Source organism: Triturus cristatus, chromosome 7, assembly GCF_964204655.1.
Source record: "Triturus cristatus chromosome 7, aTriCri1.1, whole genome shotgun sequence".
Taxonomy (NCBI): domain Eukaryota; kingdom Metazoa; phylum Chordata; class Amphibia; order Caudata; family Salamandridae; genus Triturus; species Triturus cristatus.
Window position 1 is genome coordinate 18,630,433 of NC_140590.1, and position 26,346 is coordinate 18,656,778.

The 26,346-nt window shown below is 43.6% G+C and overlaps 1 long non-coding RNA gene across 2 annotated transcripts in view; it reads right to left on the bottom strand.

The window, feature by feature from the left end:
* The window catches only part of LOC146808700 (uncharacterized), a 346,330-nt gene that overhangs the window by 162,372 nt on the left and 157,612 nt on the right, over positions 1-26,346 (bottom strand). Inside the window, exon 4 of one of the 2 annotated variants that reach the window (XR_014965484.1) lies at positions 20,343-20,522. The exons of the other annotated variant lie outside the window; for it this stretch is intronic. This is a non-coding gene — a long non-coding RNA (uncharacterized LOC146808700). Of the gene's footprint in view, positions 1-20,342; positions 20,523-26,346 lie in introns of those variants that run through there. 2 annotated transcript variants of the gene reach the window in all.

Consider the following 26,346-nt stretch of genomic DNA (forward strand, 5'->3'; position numbering starts at 1 on the left):
TTGCAAAGTCGATGCTCATAATTATATTGAAGGAGTCGGGTTGGCATGGATGTAAATGGAAATATGTTTGAGTAAGCCTTTCCGAGGCCCTGTCAAAATATAATAGCTATTAGGTGGAGGAGAAATAATTCAATAACCTGGAAGCATATGAAGGTTATTCCTATGTATGTGTTTTTTGTGAAGTATTTGGATTTAATGACTGGCCTCCGTATAGTTATGAGTTGATAGTTGCCTCCTCAGATTTTGGGTTTAGATGCTCTGTAGTATGGTTTCTTTGAATAGATGGCCTTGAAAATAGCACATCAGGCGTGAAGTAGATGCCAGCTGAAAGTGTGAGGTGGTCCTTACTTTAGAGTTGGCCTGATATGACCAGACCTCCTTTAGTTCTAGTTCAAGTGGCATGCCACGTACCCTTATCTTTCCTGAGAGGCTTGTATAATAAGGTATTGCTTCCACTTGTATGAAATAAAAAAAGGCATCGGACTGTGAAGCAAACGTTTTTTGTTAGGAGCGATTTGACTGTACACAGCAGGCTGAGTTGGAACTAGACTGTGGGCTCTTCCGTCGATTCTTGGAACGGAGATTGAGTTAGTGGAAAAGTGCAGAGATGTTATGCAGGTCATGCAGCATGGGAAGACACCACCTAGAATCATGATGTAAAGCCAGTCCTGAATTTGGCAATGGAATTTATCAATGTAAATTTTTATGTAACAAGTCTTGGTTGGGTTAAGCTTTAGGCTAAATGATGGACTTCAATGTTTAGCTGCTCTGTAAGCTTTACCTTAAATGTTTGGATGGCCCTACCTAACAAAACACGTGGGGTGAAGGTTTTTTTCTTCAGCATAATTATGAAGAGCAATCTCCTATTTATTAAGGCACTCGTAGAGGCTACACAGATTCCATCATATTTCAGTGAGTTAGTTTATGTGGGGCTCCACAGAAAATAGGTAGTAGTGTGGAGCATGCTAAGTCCGTTTGAACTAGTTTCTTTTTGTGAAAGTGTTTGGAAGTGAGCAGTTTCAGAACACTGTTTGCATTTCCCATACAGGAGGAAGGGGTCTTCCAATGGTGCAGGATTGTCGCGCGATAAAATGCTGTTGACAAGTCTAGGGGCTAAGCATCGTGATCCTAAAGGCATAATCGACTATTTACATTATAGCAGTTTTAATGCCTCATTGTGGGAACTGAGAAAATATAAATGAAAGAATAGCTGCACATGACTCAATATATTCACATATCAGTGAGTTAATGACATGTGGATGAACCTTTGGTATTTAATACATTTGAATATATTAGTAAATTGACAGATCTGTAAAAAAAATGGCACTCTTTAAAAATTTGGTAATAAAATTTTAACGACCAATAAAACTATGCAATTGACCAACCTCCTGAGGTTGTGGCGTAGTGGCTACAGCTGCCAAATTTGGAGCTCAAGAAGCAGGTTCAGTCTTAGCGTAGGCTTCACATCCTACGTTTCTGGGCACATCACTTAATCCTCCACATGTATAAATAATAAAAACATTTACAAAAACAAATACACTGGCATGCATTATTATACACACTTGGCAAAATACTAGAAGCCTGCTTTAAACATAAAAATAGCAAAAGGGGCATAATTGACACATTGCACAGTAGTGATGGGTGTCATCTCCAGTCTAATGGTGCATAATTGATAATATGTACTGTATACTTTTTAGAATTTTTTTTTATAAAAAACAATATCATTTGCAATGCTAAATGCTTTAAACAATGTCACTGCGGGACCTATTGCATGGTGGATTTGTGCTTTGTATACTAACCCGCAAGCTAAACTTATATATAAAGCAATCTGTATTCAGCACCATATATGATACAGCGAGGTACCAGGCAGGGGTGTCCACTCTCCCCGCTGTTATTTGCTTTATATATAGAGCCGTTTATCAAAGCATTAAATCAGAATATTCATATCATCCCGTTTAGAAACAGGAATTGTCAACGTAAAGCAATAGCATATGCAGACGATATTGCTGATTTTACTTCTGATCCAGAAACAGCACTGAGTACCATCCATGAGGAAACAAAAGTTTTTGGTCGGATCTCAGGATATAAATTAAATTTCACATAAAACACAAGTCCATCATAATTTGAATTCGACAACATCCATAATCGGTGGTTGAACAGTGGCAACGTACTTGGGGGTTAGGATCTCTACTAGTGTTGAGCACATATGGAGACTTAACTATGAAACATTACTTCAGTCAACTAGTAAAAAACTTAAGAAATTGAATAATCTTCCTATAACTGTTATTGGTAGATCTAACATAATTAAAATGACAATTTTGCCAAAATTTTTGTATTTGTTTCGGGCTATCCCTATACGGGTCCCTAATTACTTTTTTCAAAAATTAGATGGAGTAATTAGTAGCTTCTTCTGGGGTTATAAGCAAGCACGTCGTGCTATGCGTTACCTCAAATTCCCTTATAAGTTGGGAGGGTTGCAACTTCCTAATTTTAAACTTTATTATTGGGCATTATTTACCAGTCGTTTACAGAGTCTACTAACTGACAAATCGCCATACTATGGTCTTGTAGTAGCACTTGGTACAGATTGCCAAATGTTCCTTTGTAGGATTAATGATCCTAATTATTACAAGAGAGTCTGTTTTAAAGACTATCAGAGATATGGTGCGCATATGGCACGAAATACTTGATTACTCTTCGCTAGCTGTCAAAGATCTTACACAGCATGAACATTTTAAATTATGGAACAATCCATCTCTCCCGATCATATTCTACGATCACACTACTAACAGATGAGCAAAGTCTGGAATTGAAAGATTGGGTCAGCCGTATGATCATAATGGCTTTTCTACCTTCTCAGCATCACAGTCTTCCTACGGTCTCTCACACCAGTTATTTTATAAATATTAACAAATCAGAGACTTTTTGAAACGACAGCTATTGCAACTTCCACACTCGCATGAATTATTGAAGTACTTACTGACTCTCTCGTTTAAAGCTAGAATAAGCACAATTTACATACAGCTTTGTAATTCAAGAAGCACTGGTACTGTCATGCCCCGGAGCCCTGCCTAGCGATAGCGAGAGTATAAAAGGAGCGTAAACGCTCACGAACACGCTTAGTGTTCTAGCTCTTGGCCCCATTTCCGTCCGTATTGTAGGTGCCTGACTTCCGATTCCATTGCTTCCGGGGTCCTTGGCGCGTTTTCTTCTCCGGAGGAAGAGTCTGTTTCGCTAGCGTTCCTTAAACGCTGGCATATACCCCCGCAGGACTTTTAAGTCCACATCTTCGCTGATATCAACTCCTACAACCTCCCCACTCCAACGGGAAATTCTCAGCGACATCGATTTCGGAGTTCCTTCACAAACTCCGCCCACCGGGTGTTTCACCCGGGATCTCGGCGCTAACATCCAGCCGAGCAGAGCTCAGACCCTACGCTCTGCATAAAAGAGAAATGAGGCATTTGAATCTTAGCCTCGCTCCCCTTCCCCTATTTGTTTTATTTCCTTTTTTGATTTTCTTTGCCCGTGGCCTACCCTACCTACTCTTTTTGGTCTTATCCCTTTCTCGCTGCGTGCGGGGTCCCACAAGAGTGTTTCTTGCCTGGCCTTGTGGGGGTTTCTCCTCTGTGCTGCTAGGATTTGGAGAATACTTGGGAATACTTGCGTGAACCACTTGGTAATATCGAATCTCCACGACAGAGCTACGGTAACAGCGCTTTGCGCTGCCTTTTGATTCTATCATCATAACCATATCTATGTTTGTTAGTTATTGAACGTCTATGGGGGCTACTTACTGTTCATATTCCTTTTGCGGATTACTCCTCAATTAGGTGCAGAATCTACACCTGCAGCAGATTTAAACCATATACGATCTCAGGTCTACCGTAGCATAGTGGGGGTAAGTGGTGAACATAACACATGCGTGGTATAGTGGGGATGTTAACTCCATTCTGATTTCATGTTTCTCTGTTGTACAGGATCCTATCCGCATGGAACTAGCAGTAGGACGCTGTCTTATCCGCATGGAACTAGCAGTAGGACGCTGTCTTATCCGCATGGAACTAGCAGTAGGACGCTGTCTTATCCGCATGGAACTAGCAGTAGGATGGTATGTGTGACAAGGGGTTGCAATTGAGTATTAGGGAAGCATCATCATTGCAAGGCTGAATTAACCCTTCTTTCCCTACAGCTGTCTTCAGCCTCACCTGTCCCAGAAGTGGAACCCTTATCCTTCCTGAAGTATCCCCGCCTTCCCTTGTTTTGTTTCCCTGTCTTCCCCTGGTGTGCCATCCGTTACTCTAGAGTCTGATAGAGTCGGAGGGCCACGGGGGCAGGCTGTGGTATTCTCTCCAGATTCCCGACGCTCCTGCGGAACCTCCTGGTATTCATAACAGGTACTAGCCATCTTGCTAACAAATGGAGTCAAACACTTGGCACAACTATAGATGTATCTGAGATAGTTATGTCTCTGGATACGCTAAATAATTCCACTCACTCTATCAATCTGAAACTGCAACAATGCCGCACAATTTGCCTGTTATATTATACCCCTGGGAGAATCAGTAAATGGCAACAACACCCACAGGGACCTGTCGGGGTTGGGGAAGATAGAACATGCTGTTTTAAGTGCAGTCAACGGGCTGCAGATATTCTGCATATGTTTTATACTTGTCCAATGTTGTCTGACTACTGGGGGAAAGTTATTAGATATAGTGGACAATGTTTAGGATTTAATTTAGTCTTTACTACTAAAGAGATAATGCTGGGATTTAAAGCATGTGATAATGTTGGTATCAGGAGCTTTATATCTAATGTTTTAGTTGCTGCTCGCTTATGTATAGCGAGAGAATGGATTTCGCCTAAATCTCCTACTTTTTTCGAAGGATGGCTCTCATGAATGATATCTACGAAAAGGAGCGAGCATTAGCCAAGACTAGAACTATAAGGTCAATGCAAAAAGTGTCTTTGATTTGGAAATATTTTGAGTGAATTAGGGGGGCTCCTTGTATATAGATATGGGTATATAAGAAATTGTGTATTTACTCATGGAATATGCTTATCTGTTAATAATTTCAGTGTCTATTACTATTTTTCTTTCTATTAAGTATTATTCTCTTTCTTTTTTTTGTGTACCCTCTGTTGAAAAATAAAACAAAATAAAACATATATATAATAAAACGACATTCATATACACATATATGAAGGGCCTTTCATCAACCCTCTTCATCCATTGGAAAAAAATATATATTTTTGTTGTGTGGTATTTTCTTGTGATGGTAATTTATCCTGTTGTTTTTTGTTGTACTGGTGTGTTTTTGTTCTGCATTATTGCAATGTGATTTAGTTGTGTTCTGTGGTTATGTTGCGTTCAGTTTTGACTGTTTTTGTGATGTGCTTTATGTTTGTTATTGTGTTATGTTACTATGTGTATGTTTTTGAGTTATGTTCTGTTGATTACTTTAGCTATGTCAACAAATGCTGCTATATTTCTAGCCAGGAGCAGCACATGCTTTGAAAGTTTCTGAGACAAGCAGCCTTTTATCACAGTCTAAAGACGTGAAATAGTTAGTGTTTCCAGTGATCACTTTATGTGATAGGACCCATTATGATCTGAAGGGTATTAAAAGGTGGCTCTTTCTAAAATAAGGAGTCCGAACCAGGCTAGCAACTTCAAAGTCAAAACAAGCCACTTAATCAAGTATAGAACCAAGGGCAGTTCCAGGAGAACCAATAGGGATAAGATAAATATAGACTTGAATCAGTGCTATATTGATGATGTCCAGCCGGACAACCAATTTAATAAATTGAAAAATGCAAAAACAAATAGGAGCACATCAATACAGTGGGACACAATCCTGCATCCTACACAAACACATAACAATTACATTTGGACAAAAATCATTTCAGGCAAGACAAAGGTAGCTTGTGGAAATTTAGGGATAAGTGTGGCAAGCTTAGAACAAGCATTTGCAATGCAATAGGTCTCGCATTTGCAAAATTTTAAGCTATTGGCATTGTAAATGACAATGCCTTTTATTTATCTGTTTTCAAAAACCAACACATAGATAAAAGGTTTGTGATTTACAATGCCAGTAGCTCAAAGTCTCGCAAATGCGAGGCCTATTGCATTGCAAATGCTTGTTATACTTTGGTATTTCAACCCACCATGCAGTCAACCATCGCTGCACATGGAGCTAAGGGAATCGCCCGACACTGGGCCTCCTATTGGATGAAATGCTCACAGAATAAAGGCATATGCAAAAAAAGAGACTACCTCTGTGAAATATTAGTTTTGAATCTGCTGTACGTACACTCCCCACCACTGCCCATTACAAGTGGCATAACTGTTTTATCTATGGCTCCCTCTGTAGCCATCCACACATACCCCACCCAAAAGAAAGAATCTCGAGACATCACAGATTCTACGCCTTCCTGTACCAGCATGGACTGAAGTAGGCACGCATAGAGGCTCATTTGATAACTGGGCATTAATGGCTATTAATTGCTCTTCTTCCACTTCAGGACAACGGGGCAACTAATTAAAGTCAGCAACAAAGTGCAATAACGCTTAAACCAAACTCCGTGGAACTATAACTGCTCCTCTTTCATCTTGGAGCACTGCGTGAATTCTAAAGCCACCTAGAGCTGGGGTAACCCACAACCAAGGAGACATAATTGGGCTCTCTAACGTCGAAGAAACTGTGCCAGGTCTTTGTGTTGAGAGTTCATGCCTAGTCATGGTTTTGGAAACAAAGCAAGCAGCGCCTCCCATGCGCAGCTCTAAACGTAGAGGGCTTGCCAGCGGCGACCAGCCCGTGTAAAGCCGGCAGATTTCTGCACATGGAACAAACTGCCTACATTAAAAGGGGAGACGAGGACAATGCCGGCTGCTGTCCAGATGTTTCCTGTGCTTCAGTGTTTTTCAGCATGAGCTCAGCTCAGACACACACGCACTGCTGATCGTAAGAAAAGTCTCCTACCAGACTTGAGTAACCGGCAATAAACAGCACTAATCCCTGCTGTACCTTGGAGTGACGCAGCAGCATATGGCAGAGACACGTCATAGAGCAGATGGGACGGCTTGTGTGACCCATATCAGGCGGAATAAACCCTCGCGCGGCAATCAGATGTACAGCAGAAGAACCTGGAACTGCAGTTTCCAAAGTCATCATTCTCAGATTTCTTGCATAGTTTTTTTTTTTTTAAACATAGTGTACACTAGGTGTGCACATCAAGGATGACACACCGAGCAATTTCATGGAGTCTATAAATCCAGACTGTGCTATGGGCTGTTTGTCCCGATATCGTGAATAACAGTACCGACCTACAAAAATGTTGTGTTCACTACATTGTGTACTGATATAGCGCCAAGTTAACTATTTACTTTTCTGAACTCCAGGTTTATGTACAATTGATGGAATAGTGTCAGCCGACATTGTGCATACAATGCATGTATGCGAAAGTGACACCCTAGCTTGGTTGCCATGTCATAACGTTATCCATTTTAGCAAAATTAATAAGCATCGGACAGGACATAGCGGCATAGCCAAACCAGGATGCTCAGACTGTAGCCATCACAGCTCAAAGTGCTCTGTTTAACTGATGCATTGATGGTGTGAAGGACTAGCTGTGAAAAACACACCTTGCTAACCGCGCTACATAAATACTGCACTACAGTGTGTTAAGAGCAAGGAAACTGAACGTTCACAGGTGGAATTCAGGAAAAGGATCTACGGATTCAAATAAGGTCTTGAAATCTAAGAGATGAAACAGTCTTTGTCCGGCAAAGTGATGCAAAAAAAGTATAGAGGGCAGGAACGGGAGGAACAAAGGTCTAAGGGTAACAAGCCTGGGAGTTGCGTGCGAGCACGCTAAAATAAAAAATTTTAAAAGCACGCGAGTGGTGTGAGTGCGCCGGCAAAAGTGAAATCATCTGCAGCATCACGTCTGGCAAGTGGTGTGCGATGTGCGCGCACCATGCTGAGAGAGAAAAGCCAGATGGCACCTCTGCTCGTAATTGGGAGCATAACCGCACGCTCTATGCCACACAAAAAACTGTGGTCTGCTTTTTAAAGCCCACTCACTAAATGTCTCGCCAGACAGCGCATGTGCTAGCTCAAGCGAGACCTAAAAACCTGTTACTGCACTTCTTTTATCACATTGGATTAATGTACATACTTTTTAAACAAGTCAACGTCGTTTCGATCCTTTTAAAACACTAATAGGAACATCATCAGGACGGGTAAAATACAAGCCTGATTTTTAAAGTGCCTCGTACAATACGGATGGGGTCACAGGATGCATGGAGGCTCAGATGGAGCCTGTTAGTAGCTGATAATGGCGGATCAGCTTGTGCGACAGTTACAGGGATCTTAATTAGGAGGTATGAACGATGTGGTAATGCGGCTCAATCCGGGCTGCGTGGCGATGCACTTTAATGCCCGTTCTCCAATGAACCCGATCCAAAACTCGATGGCTGGTTCTCCAGTGAACCCGATCCGAAGCTGGATGGCTGGCTCGATCCGAGCCTCCATGCACCCTGTGACCCCACCCATATAGTACGAGGCACTTTAAAATTCAGGCTTGTATTTTACCCATCCTGATGATGATCCTATTATTTTTTTTAAAGGATTGAAACGTCGTTGACTTGTTTAAACAGTATGCACATTAATCCAATGTGATAAAAGAAGTGCAGTAACTGTTTTTTCTAAGCTTACCACAGTTACCCCTAAATTTCCACAAGCTACCTTTGTCTTACCTGAAATGTTTTTTGTCCAAATGTAATGGTTAAGTGTTTGTGTAGGATGCAGGAGTCCCACTGTATTGATGTGCTCCTATTTGGTTGTCCGGATGGACATAATCAATATAGCACAGATTCAAGTCTATATTTATATCATCCATATTGTTTCTAAGGACCATTGTTTTTCTATAAAACTGACACCCAATGTCCTTATCTACCTTGCGGGTTCCCTTGTTTTGTTGAAAACAGTTCCAGGAGAACCTGCAGAACCACCCTAATTAGGTATCACCACAGACGACTGTAGCCAGTGCAGAACCTAGAACAGGTTTATACTTTTCTAAGTGGTACGAATCAGATCACCTTTTCCTCGCTGCCAGTTATCACGGTAGATAGGAACATACCACCTGCACAAGAATGGACCCTTAGAAGGAATAATACCAAGGCAGCCTCTAAAGTAATCAGAAAAGCAATAGGACATGCCTAAACTTTCAGATAACTACCTTTCAACCTTATATAACAATCCACAGAAAAGCTTCAAAAGCAAAAAAGTGATCTGCCTTTCAGCACTATGATTGGTGCTGCCTCTTTGGAGGACTTATCAATATGTATTCCATTTCTGCGGATCCCTGTTTGACCCCACCTAACAAGATTCAAGAACGAAGAGTCTATAGCATTTTGAGTCCGAGTTAATACCACAACAGCTTGCATCAGAGATGGCCTACAATACAGTCCATCCAAGCAGGTCTCTCACCTCTTCTGTCTAATCTTCTCCAAGATTATATAGGATTGTGTCCTCTAATTGTGGCAATGAGTACATTAAGTGAGTTGATATTTTGGTTTCCACGTAAAATAAAAGGTCAGAGGGGATGCAGAATAAGTCATAAGTGAGTAAAATAACTGTAGTCTGAGCTGGATCAATATCAGCCATGCGTTCCTTAAATAGCTGTTTACTTCATAAGAACGTAATGTGAAATTTTTCGTAAGGCAACTTAGATCAGTTGTCAAGCCACGATGTTTCTTCAATGGTTTGTTTCTCAAACATTGAATTTCGTCACCCCAGAGACGTGAGTCTATGTGGGTTACTTCTATGTATGCTAAGTACCATAGAGTCTCAACTCTAACTACAAGAGGTTGGTAATTTAACACAGCAACTCTACCCACTGCCAAACAGTAATACATTTTTTATATAGTGCTTCATATCACATGTTTCTGCTGCAGCTAGAATTGTTTTAGTGGGATAGCTGGTCCCACACATAACCCTCCACCTTTTGCAGCTGGCCATGGGACTGGCCATGGAACTCTTACAAGGGAATGACCTGCAAGATAGTCCATGGAAGACAACTCACGGAAGCCTTCCAAGTGAAGACCAGAGTCTGCCAGGGTTGTCTCCTCTTGTCATTTCTCTTCCTGCTGGCCAAAGACTGTATAATGAATACATCCATAGCCAGGAGAAAAAATGAGATTCAGAGGACACCTTGGACACAGCTTGATGACCTGGACTTTGCAGACAACCTGGCTTTACTCTCCCATACCCATCTGCAGACGCAAGAGAAGACCAACAATGTGGCAGCCACAACTTGGCTTCAGGATGACACAGACGCCGACATCAATGCAAGAATCCGCAAAGAAAGGGCTGCGTTCATTCAGCTAAAAAAGATCTGGAGTTCCAAGGACCAAACCCTACACACAAAGATCAGGCTTCTTAACACCACTGTAAAACCCTGATCCAGTTCAAAACTGGTCCTTCAGTATGGAGCAGAAACTCGGAGGACAACAGTGACCACCACCAACAAAGTCCAGACCTCCATCAAGACCTATCGGAGGATCATTCTCCAAATCAGTTGGCCAAACACCATCAACAACAACGATCTATGGCAGCAGACTTCCCAACTCCCTGCTTGTGAAGAAATCATGAAAAGACACTGGGCTGGATGGGTCACTCTCTCTGCAAGCCTGCATCAGACACCACCAAGCAAGTCCTGACCTGGAACCCTCAAGGGAAAAGGAAAAGAGGAAGGCCAAGAAACACCTAGTGCTGAAGCCTCGAGGCTGACTGCAAGGAGATGGGCTACACCTGGATTCAGATTAAGAGAAAAGCCCAGGACAGACATGGCTGGAGAGTCCTGGTTGACGGCTTATACCCCAGGAGAGTTAGTAGGCATAAGTAAGTAAGTCATACCACACATCACTGCTAAACGCAGTAAATAGAAGGTGTTACCTTTACCCAATTCACTGATCTCCGAAGGATGAAAGGCTGAGTCTCCCTTGAAAGGATTTGAACTTGTGACTTCCGGATCACTGTATTTGTGAACAGGGAGCATTCATCTTACTGAGTTGTCTGGTAACCTTAAGTTAAGGCTGTACATGAAGGTCTCCTGTATAAGGTCTAGTGGTTATGCTATAGGCTTGCTTGGTGATGGCATCACTCTGTGTATACATCCAAACGCAGGCCCACAAGGAACTATGGCTCCCTAGAAGTGCAGTGTCTGCCCTCTTTCTCATAAAGGCACCATAGTTACATTCCGTGCCTCCTGAGTGGTTATTTGCTGGTATGAGGGCAGAGGAACCAACAAGATTACCCACACCCTGCCAGATTGCCCTTATGGAGCCCTGGGGAACTCCGCAGGTGGCATATCTTTTAGGATCTGTAACTGCCCATGTGAACAAACTGGTGTCAGTTGGAAAAGTATGTGGAGAACCAGTGGAGGATATTGGCGATTGATTTCATTCGTGACTCTAAGGTGTTTATGAGGGTAAGATGGTCGACAGCGTCGAAGGAATCTGAGAGGTCCAGCAATATTAGGAGGCACAGGTCATCTGCATCTGTGATCAAGAGGGCGTTGCTTGTGATTGTCGTTAACAGTCTCCGTGCTGCACCCTTACCTGAAACCGGGTTGGAAGTTGTGTGGGAGATGTTTAGCATTAATATGATCTTGAAGGTGAACATAGACTGCTTTTTCAGTGAACAAGTGAATCATGGAGCCCTGCAGGACTCTGTGGGTGACAGGGATCAATACTGGATAATATGGACAGAACAAGAATGAAGGTTACACATCAGAAGCTTGGCTCTGAAAAGGGGCACAATCATCATGTGTAAAGAAAAGGGAAGAATGTGGCAAAGCTTTTCCACTCTGACATTTGCCACCTTTACATTTGGGGAATCTTGGGGTTCCCTATATGCACAGGCTTGAGTCCACCTTTCAGCTGCCATGAACAATGCGTGCCATGAAGCCTTTGACATTGGACTCTAGCCAATTGCTACGGTCAACCCATAATCCGATTCATTAAGTGCATCCAGGTGACTTGACTGGTTCCTTTCGAGCGACAAAAGCATGTATCTCCCTTGTGACCAAGCAGCTAGCCCACCAGCTATCTGACTCTGTTTTAATACACCGAGCTATTTTATTATGGAAAGTGTTTACTAAGACAAACCGCATACCACTCATACCAGAGACTAACCTTTTCCCTTCATTCCAGCCCACTTTAAACAAATAGCTCTAGGTGGGAAGGTGTAGTTAAATTTCTAACATTTTTTAAATTCTGAGTCCTCCGCCACTAGTCAGAAAACAGCAGAGCACGTTCTTTCTAGTCATTTATGTATTTATAAATATTATAAATTGTGTAAAGCACTGGGTATTGCACCTTCCCACTAATAAGTATAAAGGCCGGATTACAGACCATTTGTTGCATGCAGAGTTTTCACCAATTCCGCTCCAATGTAGGGAAGGGCTCAAGATGCACCCCATTAAAGAACACTACATCGTGGTGACAGAAAACTCCACTTCGGCTCTCCGAACACACTCACGTCTCCAGTCACTCATTGGCTGTCTCTTTGCCTTTGATCCTGCTCACTGCTCCACCATGTTTGGCTAGGTTTGCACTATACCCATATCATAGAGATGCACATATGCACACATACATACATACATAAATCTTGCCTTTCAGCCACTTCTTAACACTGGCAGGTTGTGCAGATTTGATTGCATGACCGGAGGATCACATTATGCGACAACCCTTTTATTTCTACTACGCGAGCAGCAATATCCTCGGTAGAAATATCTCTAGAACTTAATGGCTCCTTATATATCCAGGTGTTCCAGACACTGCATCTTTTATTGCTGTTCTCTAAATGGCTAAGTCAAGTTTTAATGTGTCTGATTTAAACAGTGATTTAGTGAGTTTTGCAGATTTTCTAGGAGGCGATCTGGTAAAGACAGATTCTAGGGAGGTTTAAGAAGGATCTCACGCTTTCTTCAGGAGCTACTCATGTTTTTTTCTTGGTGTTTCATGCTTTTTAGGTCTCGCCTATGCAGCGAGCATGCGCTGCTTAGGAAAAGACCTTTAGCAATCGCTTCAGCTTTTCTGCCAAAAACTTGTATGCATTGCATTGCTTTGAATGCAACACGTGCACGTTTGGTGATTGCCTTGCGAGAGCGAGCTTTCAAACCATGTGTTAATTACACACATATGGTTCCTGCTCTCTCCCGCAAGGGAAACAGGTGCAGGCCCCCTCCTCTCTCCCCTTCCCCTGCTGCCTCCTCCTCCTCATCATCTGTTTTTTTGCCCCTTCGGCGCAAAGCGCGCGTTTGTTTTATTTACCCAATTGTCGTCGTTTTGCTAGGCAAGGCCTTTTTTGGTTTTGTTTTGACGTTGGGTAGTGCTTGGCAGCTGATCAGTTTCTGGCGGCAGTAGTGGGATTTTACCCCTCCTCCTTCGGCCGCCGGTACCAGCTCACAGCAGCCACACCAGCAGCACGGGGCTTCATGGCGTACAGTCAAGGGGGTACCAAGAAGAAGGTCTGCTACTACTATGATGGTGAGTTGTAACGGTGGATGGCGCGGCTCAGGGGGGTGGATATGGTGTTGGTTGATTGTTGAGGCTATGGGGGCAGATTTCCCCCTTGTTTGCAGCTGCTTTTGTGTAATGTTTACAGTGCACAAAAAGTGTGCTCACCGTAGAATCTGGTAGCAGCAGTCTAACACCTGCTGGCCCGCGGTGTGAGGCAGCGGCCTGCAGCCCTCTGCGCGGCATGTCCTCATCCCTGCCCACCCGCCGTGCACCCCTGTCTGCCCGGAGGCCGCGACCCTATCTCTGCCAAGGCTTTGTTAGAAACTATGTTGATTTCCTTTATACTTTGGGGAACTAAACTGTGGAAACCTGGGTACCTGCTCTCCGTGCATGGAAGACCGTATGGCACGTCCAGGATGCAGGACATGGTACACTGTGTGGTGTGCACGGCATGATGTGTCACAATGCTGGGCACAACTTGGTGTGCAGGGCATGCTGTAGTTTAATGTAGGCTGTGTTGCACCCTTTTTACTTGCCATGGTAAGTTATGCATGATATGCTACATATTTCAAGGTGCTCGACATGTGGCACAGCCTAGATCATGGCACGGAGCCAAATTTATTCTCTCTGGTACGACGTCTAGTGCATATGGGGCAGTGCTGATTTTTTGATTTTTTTTACTCTTCGTGGTGTTTTATGGTGATTTGTAAAGCACGGGAATCAATGCATGGTACCCATGCAGACTTACACCAAGCACCGATTGATAACTAACATACTCCACTATTGGAGTACCACCGTGCCTCACACTGACACTGGCTTAGCAGAAGTAGTTGGGTGGAATGGAATAGGCCCTGATGTTCCCACAATTATTTGATTCCTAAAATGTACGCATTTAGAGAAAAGACATTCAAAGCCGCTTTCTCGCTGTCTGGGTCTCTTGGCATGCAACTGGACTGACAAAGAATGTGAAATAAAAGATTTAACCGCTGCCGCCCCGTTGATTGCAATGAACGCTGATCACCCTCTTAGTCCCAACGCCCCTTGGGGCAGTGGAACACCAAATTGAAGTGGGTGTATTTGCTTGTTGGCTATTGGAGCCAACAAGGTGAAACTTTCAGGAGATGAGAAGCATGTTCTGTTTGTTGGTTTTTGCTAAAATACTTTAGGCCAGATGTAGTTGTAAATATATTGAATGGCTGCAGTTAGATATGAATTGAAATTTAACGTGCACTGTGAACTCCCTAATCCACTCCATAAACCGGTTTGTTTCTAAGCACTTAAATATTTTTTTTAATAATTGTTAAAGCCATTTTACAGTATTTCTGAGACTTTCCTGAGCCGTATAAATATACAACATGCTAAGTGTCACATTTCAGACCTATTATGATTTCACCTAGAAGGTGACCGAACTAGATTAAAGCCAAATTCTTTTTATGCATCGCAATATGGCTGCGAGCTCATGGAACCCCAATAAATAGGAGACATGCCTTCATGTGTCCATTTTGTCTGTGGGCTCCTTTAGATAGCATGAGCCCTTGAGGTACAAACTTAGTTTGCTTGAGTTTCCGAGTGACGAGGTAAGGTCATACATGCATGTGTTGAAGCTTAGCTAAGGAGCAACATACACTCTACATAATACAGACTGAGGGGGGACTTTTTAGAATCCTATACAAAAGTGGGATTGGGGAGTTGAAGGAACAAGGAAGTTCTGTTCATGATGTGGCCACTGTGGAAAAAGTCTCAGGGAGTTTTGTTGTTGGCTGGGAATGTAGTGGTCTCTGAAAAGTTTAGGTTTTAGCTCCTTTAATAAGTGGAGGAGTGATAAGCAAGTCCTACGTTATTGGACGTCATTCCAGATACAGGGTGCATATTTTGAGAAGGCTTGTTGCATGGCCTTTCTTATTTTGCATATCTTGCTTTCGGGTTCTGCTGTGTTGTGGTCGTGTATGCTGTCTTGGCTTGAGACAGTGAGGTTATGCTGGGCAGGCTAATGTTTCTTTCTATCATTTAGGTCAGGGGTCTCCAACCTTTTTTGTTGTGAGCGCTACTTCTGATCTGTGAAAATCATTGTGAGCTACTGAAGGCTAAACAACTCACAAATTGTTACCAGACACCCCCACGCCGAGCTTCATTGACTTTAAGGCTAATATCTATAGAGCCAGATACTATGGTTTGAAAACAATTCTTTGAATAGGGGCACTATGACAGAGCTGCCATGTGCGCCATTGAGAGTGTAGTCTGTAGGGGACGTACGGGTGTGTGTGTATGAATGAGATGTATGTGCATGAGAGACTGAGAGCCTGTGTTGTATGTACTTGTGGGACAGGACATACCTTTGGCCGTATGAAGCACAGTTACATACACAGCATAAACATATAACCATTTTTCTAAATGGGGGAAATTTAATGTGCACTTTAAATTTCTCCCGTTTAAAAAAATGACTGTACTTTTCAGTGTCTGCTGGCCATTAGAAGGAAGATGCGTGCTGATTTTAAATGCAACACTTTGACATGGCAGAAAATTAAAATGAAGAGTTAACTTAATCATTAATGTAACTTTTCATTTTAGTTTTCTCCCATTTAAAAGCATTTAGAAACATTATTATGTTCTCAGGCTCCAATATTGATCTGTCAAGCACTTTTTTTAAGAGTTAAATACCTCAGTGCTTCAGTTCTTCCCCTATGTGACCTAGCCCCTGCCCCTGTCCCTGCCCCAGCCAGGGGCGTATATCTAACTGAGCATTGCTCATTATCAGGCCCTGCTATCTGCAGCCCGGTGACAAAAAGGTAAAATAAACCCAGCCTTCCCTTAACTTTAGAAGGAAAATGTGACACTGTGCTTATTTAAAAATGAACTAAAGGCTCCGAGTTACTCTGAAGCTGTCTGGGCGCAACTGGTTGCTCGTGATTGACTTGTTGGAGACATCTGATTGAGGTGGCCCTCCAGTTCTTCAAGATAAGTTGTGCATCAGTGGGCATCCAGTTGAGGCTCCTAATGGCGTGTGATTTGGTTGTACTCCTTTGGCCGTTTCAGTAAAGGGCCAGGAAATAATGATGGTTGCCGGTGAGAAGGGTGTGACACTATTCATGTGGGAAAGGACCAAGACACAGGCATTGTTTCTCAAGTCTGATGTGCAAAAGTAGTTTTATCAGGCACTGAAGGGATAATTAGCACTGTTGTGTAGCTACTTAGGCCTAGATGGGGGTACATTGGGGTACATAACACCCACTCCTCATCCGAAGGTCAACTAATGCTAAAATATGCCTGTTTAAAAATCATAAAAACATTGTCATAAAACCAGTGTCTCAAAACATCTAAAACAAGCATTGGCATAGCCAATAGGTCTCGCCTTTGGGACCTTATAAGTATTTAGTTATGCATCACAATATCCTTGGTGCAACAACATCAACTGTTGCATGGCTAAACACTTAGAAGGTCCCAAAGGCGAGACCTATTGTCTAAAGTGCATATAGTTAGGTTCAACCTTCAGGCTTAGGGTCAAGCATTGCATAATCAAGGCACCTCGACTCAAAGGGATCTGCCTTCGAGTGTAAGCCTCTGTGAGTATCCACCGTGTGTTTGGGTGTCTTGAGCTGCAAGTGTCAAGGCTCTTTTCCCAAGAAGCCCATATTTGTGGTGAAGAAAAATATTGAACTCAATGATCGGATCTTGCGGGAGCAAATGTCCACTTTCCTGGCTCATTTTCTGTAGTTCCACTTACGTATGTTGCATCACAGTCTGGCATCCAAGTTTCTTGCCGTTTCGGCCTATCGTTGAGGTTCCTTGGCAGTCTGGCGTAACACATCTTACAATAGTCTCAGCATGTTATCTCTTGGCCTCTGCTCATCTCCATTTGATGGTAAGTCTGAAAAGAGGGAGTGAAATTTCCAGAGATAGCAACGGATGGGTGCTTTCGACTCAGGGCCGAATGGTGCGCTGATCTTCTCCTTTCAAAACGAGAATCTCAGGACTGACTCAGTTCCTACCAGGGCGACTCTTTCATTCAAGCCGGAGTGGATTTGGGTGTGATCAGGGTACCCTTTTGTCAGATGACACTTACGGCTGGCACCATATGCAGTATCCCTATTGTACTCTAAATGACAACTTATGTGTTGATAAGTGCACTTATCAAATGCACAGTGGTTGGCAGCTGTTGAGAAGGAAGGAATGGTTCCACCTCAAGGCAGGTCCAGATATCCTCCCCTCATCTTTTATCATTATCCTCGTTGTTGTGGGACGCTCCAGCATCAACGAGATGTAGGATAGCTCTGCTGATCCCATATGCTAACTGTTCATCCCTACTTACGACCTGCCACGCTCACTTCATCTGTACCAGGGGTCACAAACCCTTGTTGCACATGGCCGCTAGTTGTTCCAATGCACAGCGGGGGTTATTTGCTATTTGGCAGAGGCTGTCACTGTGGTAGAGAGTAGCAAGGCTCGTGACACTCCAAATTGGACCTGCATCCAGCCAGCTTTTATAAGGTTTCACGTGAAAGCTCCATTGCTCTAGGTTCAGGTACCCTAGAATATGTCAAACTGATAGTCACACAACCTCCTTAATTTTAATGACAAAGATTAAATGGATTTAGGTTATGTAACATCTAAAAATCTTATACTTTTCAGATGCTGATGAAGTCTTTGCCTCTCATTTTCACCATTTCTGTCAATCATTTAGGTCCAGTGCTTGCACTCATGACAGAGCTATTTGGGTGATGTATGAAGTGTGCCAATAGTTACAGGATGTCATATCACACAAAAAAAACGTATTCACATGTTTTGTGTAAAGCACTAGCGCCAAATGTAGGGGCAGGAGGGCCAGACCCATTCTAAAATTTCAGAATATTCACTTTAGACGCGTTATACGGAATTCATCTGAATTAAATTCATTTAGGTAGGCAGTGGTTTTCTAGGAGTGTTTGAAAGTTTAATTTCATTGGAAAAGTGTTGCTAATATGACAATCTTTTAAATTTTGTAAAATTGTAGTGATTGTTCCTTTTGTAAATCTTATCTTAAATTTTAAATAAAAAACACCTTTGTTGAATATACTTCCCCACAAAACATTTTGAGGGATAAAGCAACAGAAAACAACGCTTGAGTAAAGCCAATAGATTTGGCGCTGGCTGGCAACATTTTGACTTTCTTAATATTTGTTTTTTGTGTCATGATTAAAATTATGGGCCATATCAGCAAGGGCCGGCGATAATTATCGCTCAGCGCTCTTAGCGTGAGGATAATTATCTCGACCAACTCTGAATTTCATCGTGGAGATAGCGTGCTATCAGCAACGCTTATCTCCAAAGCGATAAAATTCAGAGCGCAAGCTGCCAATTGTGAGATTATCGCTGGAAATACAGCGATAATCCCACAAGGTTTGGCGATAGCTTGCTGATAGGGATAGACATACTTAGCCATGATATCCACCTTACATAGGATATCATGGCCGAGTCAGAAACAACATTTCTCCTATTATTTTACTCTGGAACGCCCCCATTGCATCTCATTAGAGATGCAAGGCGAAGCGTAGAGTAAAAGGGTGCTACCATGCAAATTTGCGTGTTAGCACCCTATTGCTGATAGGGCGCTAGTTTTATCTCTGCTTTTTTGGCTCTTAAAGCCAAAAAGGCAGAGATAAAGTTCTTGTTGATATGCCCCCAATTCTTTTGGCATCCAGCTACACTACTTGGCACTTAAGGGAACAGCTTTAGGTGGATGTGCATCTTGTGAGTGAGTGGAATGCTATCCCTCACAGTGAAGTTAGCCAATGGCTGAAGTGGGCTGCCCCATATTGTGAGTTGTAGCAGGTGGAAGAAACACAAACCAATTGCAGAAGAGGACCGGCTGAAAGTAAGCATATTATACATATAATTTTAGTAAAATCAAAAGCTCTTGACTAACGCCAGATCTAAAAAAGGATGTTGTCCTGTGACTTTCTCTTGCAGCCGCTGTTACTTTAAAACTCTTTGTCAACGCAATGAGGTTGGTGAACTTATAAATGACAACGTTTGCACACGAGTCTTCAAACTATGCCATGGATTCGGCCTCTGCCATCTACCTGGTGCGTAGTTTAAAGCAAAGGTGCACACGAGTTCTGAAGGGCTTTGCATGGTTCATACTGGAAGAAGTGAAGCAGGTTTTCCATATAAGAAAAGAGTTCATCTCTTCTGCATTCGCTTTGTCACATTTGGGTAGAGATGCAATGGAAAACAAACCATCTCATGAAACGGTGCCATGCCGCCGTGAGCCTGTGATCCCCGAAGGTGTGTGTGCACACACAGCAGCTGTCTTGCTTCTGAGCTCAGTAAATTATCCGATTTAAGTTTTCACTCGGGTGATTTGTCAAGTTTTCTTCTGTTAAAATAAAATGCTACTAACAAAACTGTGTTGAGTTGACAAATTTCATAATTAGTAGAGGAAGCTTGAATTTTTCTACGAAAAAGGTTTTTGCCAGATAATTGCCTGCCTAAAGTAGGCTTTTGTTGTTTTTAATAATTTTTTTCAAAGTCCATAAAGCTCACAAAAATGTCACAAAATTTGAAGAGGCAGCCTCCACCATTTGTTTCACTTGTATTGGTGGAGATAGGAGCACATGCTGCTTTAGTGACATCACCTTCCTTCTGGATCAACAAAACCAGAGTTTCATGTCGCCCTCTGCAGGCCACACTGAGTCATATCAGTACCTGCATGGCATTGGGTTTGATTTGGAAGTCTACCTGCAAAGGTGCCTGTAGCAAGTTGAATATAACACACAGGAACAGGTTAAAAGCAAACCAAGGTTTATTAAGAGGAAGACAAATACAACGCCTCAGCCACAGCTCGTAGCGGGCACTCTGACGTGGTCGGGCGCTTACATTAGAAGTTCATTTCCAACAATCCAAAGGCATCACCAGCCCCTTGGAGATACGGAGAACCACGCGGGGCGGGTGGGTGGAGAGAAAGGAACAAAGCAGAGATAAGCTGCCACGATGGGCGATACCACACATCCACCTCCTACAAGGGAGAAAGGGACATAATAAGGATAAAACATGAAGAAAACTATACAACAAACATTATTAGAAAACCTGGAAGAAAGAAAGAAGAATGGAAGGTGTAAAAGATAACAGTAGGAGGAAACTTACATTTTGCTCATTACATAATCCTTGAGAAATTGCGAGTGGCATGTTCTCCTCCCGTTAGACCTGACAGGAACCCTGTCCTTCTCAGTGGCAGGTGTAGTGTGAATCTTGTGCTTGACTAATTCTTTATCCTCAGGTGTGGAGCCCTTTTTCTTCGGGATCAAAATACCTTGCTACTCTTCCTACAATCGAAATCCTGCTGTCGTGAGTTTTCACAGCATTTCTGAACAACTTTACAATTCTCATGGATTCTGTGAAGCCTGCCCATATTCCTCTGCCTGTGGGTGCCTTGACCTTAACCAGATCTTCCACTTCAAATTGAGTGTCCTTGGCTCCATGTATTTTTTCATAACGTGTCTTCCTCTCAGCTTGGACCCTCCGTCCCTCTGTCTATGCTATTCAACGTTAGTAAGTCCAACGAACCCTTACGCCTCTTCATACAACCTGGCACTAGTCTCGAGTTAGGCTTCCTAACTTTTCATGAGCTCAAATGGTGTTACATTAGTGGTTTGGTGTGTGGTTAGCCAATATGCTCCTAGTCGTTTCATGACTTCTTCTCTCCAACCCAACTCGCTGGCTCTGGCCAACTGAATTCCCTCCTTGATAGTTCTATTCAACGTCTCCACCATCCCATTGGTTTCAGCATGTTATAACGATTAATCTGTGTCTGATGCCATTGCAATGTAACATCTCTTCCATTTCTTGGGAGCAGAACTTTACCCCACGGTCTGTCAGTATGGAGATAGGTAACCTCTCTCTAAGAAATACCTCTAGCATAAAATCGATTACAGTCTTGGTGCTGATGTCCGATACAAACTTCATCTCCGGCCAACGTGAGAAAAGATCCACCAACACGATGATGTAGGGGAATTGCTTCTCTCCTGTTAGTGGACCTACAATATCTAAGGCGATGTCTACCCATGGTCCCTCAGGCGGTGGTCTGCAGTGCATGGGCGGTGTGTGTAGTTTAAGTATCTAGTCACTGGTGTAGCAGGGCATGCACTCCTGCACCTTCTTCTCAATGTCCAAGTCTATTCTGGCCGACCAGAAGTCCAAACGTAGTCTCTGTTTGTTATTTGTGATCCCGAGATGTCCCTCATGGGCCAAGTTTATTAACTTACCACTTAAGACCTTGGATTGGATAAGTGTAGTGCCGCAGAAAAGACACCCATCCGCAACAGACAATTCCTCACGCACCGTACAATATGGTTTGAGGATTTTCTCGTGTTTGTCTTGGCTTGCCCACCCCTCCTGTGTCTTCCTACAAACCCTCTGTAAGAGAGAATAATTTTTCAGTTTTTCTTTCCACTGTGTTTTCTCAATTGCTCCCTGTGTTCTGGCACAGATACTCTTATCTACCAATTCTGCCTCCTCTTCCACCTGTGAGCTGCTAGTACTTTCTCCCTCCCTAGGCTCCCTATACGAGATGTGAAAGACAATCTGCAGCATGGTTTCTTATTCCAGGCACATACTCTACACCAAATGTATACTCCTACAGGCTCACAATCCACCTCCTGATCCTACTGGAGATGGAATCCAGTCCTTTCTTAGTGAAAACTTCATCAAGTGGTCTGTGGTCTATCTTCAATCTGAATTTTGTTCCACACAAAAAATTTCTGAACTTGTTGAGTGCCCCGAGTGCTTCCAGTGTTTCCTTCTCTATCACAGAGTAATTGATTTCTGTCTGATGAGCAAGAGGCAAATGCAATTGTCTCTACCCCTTTTCTCCTTCTTGTATTAGAACTGCACCTACAGTGCCTATTGGGAATATGGCTACCTTTAGTAAGTCCTGGTTCTCTTCAACTAACAGTACTTTTGATTCTGGGATGTGTAGCAGTGGCACTTGGAGCACATAAAAGATGGGAGATTTGTTGCTACAATGTGGAATGTTTTTCCCATGTAATAGAAATTCAGAATTTTTAGGTCGAGCATGTGACTGCACTTGCACCGCATGCGCTCTCGCCTGCTGTGTGGGGTATTGCGTACAATATCGTTTTTGGAACCCACCCATTGCTTACCATTCTTTTACTTCATTGTCACTGTTCTTTGCTGCCTCCTAACTGGCCAGTGGGTGCCAAGTGTCACTTCCTTTTCTTTCTGTGGCTCATGGACCAAGCACAGATTGATTAGTGCCCGTCTGCTGCTCGCGCTGTGATTGAGGTACTATTTCTTCTTCCCCCTCACTCCTCATTTTGTGAGGTGGTACTTCACCCTCTCACCTACCTCTGAGTTGCAGCCCCTCACTTCTCCCTTTCAATTTATCACCTCCACCCCCTTACACTGTCCTTTCTTGCCTGTCCCGCCTGCACAATCTGAAAACAAGCATTCGCAAAGCTGATAGCTCTCGCCTACAAGAGATCTACTGGGTTTGTCAATGTTTTTTTTTTTAACTATTTTGGCCAGCAGCACAGCCACTATACAACATGGCTGAAAGTAAAGAAAATAAAAATGCTATGATGTATTCAACACGGGACATATCATATCACTTATGTTTTTTACTTTAAGCCATGTTGCACAACGGCCGTGCAGCTATGCACATGGCTTAAAAAAAAAAAACAAAGCCAATAGATCTTGTATAGGTGACATCCATTGCTCACCAATCATTGTTCGCCTTTTTAGTTCTAGCAGAAGTCAAGATGTTTTAATTTGACTACATTTATATGTATAATATACTTATACGGGCTATCAGGTAATTCTCTTTAGCCATTGGTCTGTTGTCTGTCATTCACATTGTATTTCCGCCCACTACAGCATACAGCATGCGGCAGCGGTGCAGCCCACTTTAGCCATTGGTTGTGTGTCACTGTGCGTCTTGTGAAAGGGCAGAATACTGTCACTTATAACCAAAGTATTTCCCTTCAGTGGCAGGTACTACTATGGCAATGTGTGCTTTTTGAAACCATAAATATGTTTACTGTTAGCTAATTTTTTGTTTAGATCGAGGAGGGCCGACTGCTTCCACAATAGTAAATTCTGCAAAACCATACCAAAAGAAAACTAGCATTGACAAAGCCGAAAGGCTGACAGCCAATGTCATACCGTCTGTCTTTGCCAATGCTTGCTTGTGAGAGAACACCCACTCTATCCATTCTTGCAGACGATCTAGCTCGCTGGTTATCTTGCTTGGTGCAGCAAGTGGACTTATATTCAGGGGTTACATTTGGCGAACAATACAACACTTTTGTGTAGGTTTTACTTTGTTATTACAAACAGGGACTTGTGGGTTCTGATTGGAAAAGCAGGGACCGACTAAAAGGGCCACTGTTGGACCTGCGATGGGCAAGCCCAGCACAAAGGGGGGTAGCTTGGCTCGAGTGACAAGGCGGTAGAAGGCTGTTGTGTTAAGCCGGCTATGACCAAATAATAACTCCCTGCACACCACATAAAAAGAAGGACACCACACCACTGTTATAGAAAAATACGTTTTGTTTATCTAAAAGTTCTCTGGGTTGGAAGAAGTTCAATTAGTTAATCACATTCACCTTTCTTACATGGGTTTGATTAGCTGTGTACTGGTTGCGTAGGAATAAATGGTTGGACTCTAATAAATAAATATACTGGATAAATATCAGGATTCAATACATTTGGAATAAATATCAGCAATGACTGGAATAAATATCAGCAAAACATCACAGTTGCATAGCAAGTTAGATACCGATCGTTTCACATAAATATCTCAGGGTCATACTGGTATCGCTGCCACCAATTAATCACTTTCAGGGTAAACACATTTAGATTGCCATTTAATGCGGAATGTGCGCTCTTACAGTTTTTGAAGTGATCACAGGTTCGGGCTCTCTGGGCACAAGATACTCGTGATAATCCTTTAGTTGCACTTAAGCATATTGCGCGTGTATCTGGACGATAAAGACATACAATGACTACGGCAATTACACTCCGCGGCCAGCCGGTTTAATACTACTGCGGCCGGAGGAGTCTGTGCGCTTCTGTCAACGCAGGTGGGCTCTCCGAAGGCGGCTTCAGTTCACGAGTGCTCAGACCGTTGAACGGGCTGCCGGAGGGGTCAAACTACCTGCGCGCACAGTTCAAAATTGGAGCCCGACCTCAGTCCCGGAACAATGCGGCAACTTCAGGGGAAGAGACAGTCCCACCTCACTTTAGCTGCGCCGGTAAGCGCTCCAGTCAGTATGGCCCTTCTCCCAAGGGCGAAGGGGGGTTCCAGGGGCTCCGTGATCCTCCCTCCGATCTCACTCACGGGGGGGGCTCCCGCCCACAACAACAGTTCCCAAGTCACTCGGGCAGGGCAGAGACGGTACTCTCGCCCAAATGAAGGCCAGCCTTTCCCCGCCCCAGCGCAGCACCTCACCTTCTGTCCACGATCAGCGCATCGACGGCGGTGGGTTCGGAGACGTCCGAACGCCCGCCAGGAGACACTTAAGTTGAAGGGGCCCTGTCAAGGGTCGCAGTCGCGATCTCACCACTGGGGGAGGCGGGGAGGCTCTAACTATGGCCAAAGTCTCTGAGGGGCAATTAGGCACTCGCTGGGCAGGCGCTGAAGGCGAGAGGTCACTGCTCGTGCTTCTGACTGGAACGCCAGTCAGGGTCCACGCCAACAACCTCGGCTGTACTTCTGCCTGCGCTATCAGCTGCCTCAGTGGGGGGGAACAGGGCAGGTGTCAATCTGGTGTCAAGTCCTCTTCTCCACTTTTTCTCTCCATGGCCGCCAGGGACTGGGCCTTTTATAGCCAGTGCCCTGGGGTGCCAGCATGAGCCAGAAGGTTCTAGAACCTTCCCTGGCTGTGTCAATGACATGGCCCTTCCAAGGTGTCTTTTTGGTCATTAGGAGCCACCATACTGGGCTTCCTAAGGCAGCCATTTTGTGTACTTGTAACTTCTGAGGGGATTCCTGTCAGGTTTGCAGGTTACACAAAGTGCGCCAAAACCTCCAAAGGGTCAGAGGTCAGAAGGACTCCAATGGGAGTCACTCTCATAGGGGACAATAGTGTCCACCATTTTAGGGTTGACAACCTCAGTGTGTAATGCCACCGGTTCCGTCAGGCGCCTTGTACATAGGTGCCAGGAACTTGGTGAGCAACTGAGCGTCAAGGAGCATCTAACCCCATGGGACAACACACAAAAAGGTCCTGGTAGACAAATAAAAAGCGACAAATTTTAGGAGGCATGGGGGAAAAAAATAAATCATGGTGTGAGGGGACTCTCAGAAGCAGACAGGTCTAACAGCCACACTTGACATGGGGCTCTTTGGCAGCATTGGGGTCATACGTGGAGCCATATGTTGTCGCCTGGGTTTCTCCCTGGGGAGCGTTTTCAGGTTCTCCGACTACACTCATCGATAAACAGATTGGGCCCTCAGTCTATGCACTGTCTTTGCTTCGGGGAAAGATCCCTTCCCATGAGTCTGTCCTAGTTCCATTTGAATAATCCTACAAGTATGTGCCACTCAACATTCCCACACAATCCTCACCTTTTCTGAGAACAACTTATTTCTGTTACTTTGAGTCTCACCGGACAAGTCTTGTCTTGCGGTGGCTTGGTCTAGCAGCACACCTATGGTGGAATATATCCCGACTCCTTACTGTGTCTGATATCCCTCACTTTCTCTCTCCTTTACTGACGTTTTACATTTATTTTGAGGGTTAGTTATGCACAGCTGCATCCTACACTTGTCTGCATAAGGGGCATAGTAGTAAAGTTCATATTCACCCCACAAGAGGGGC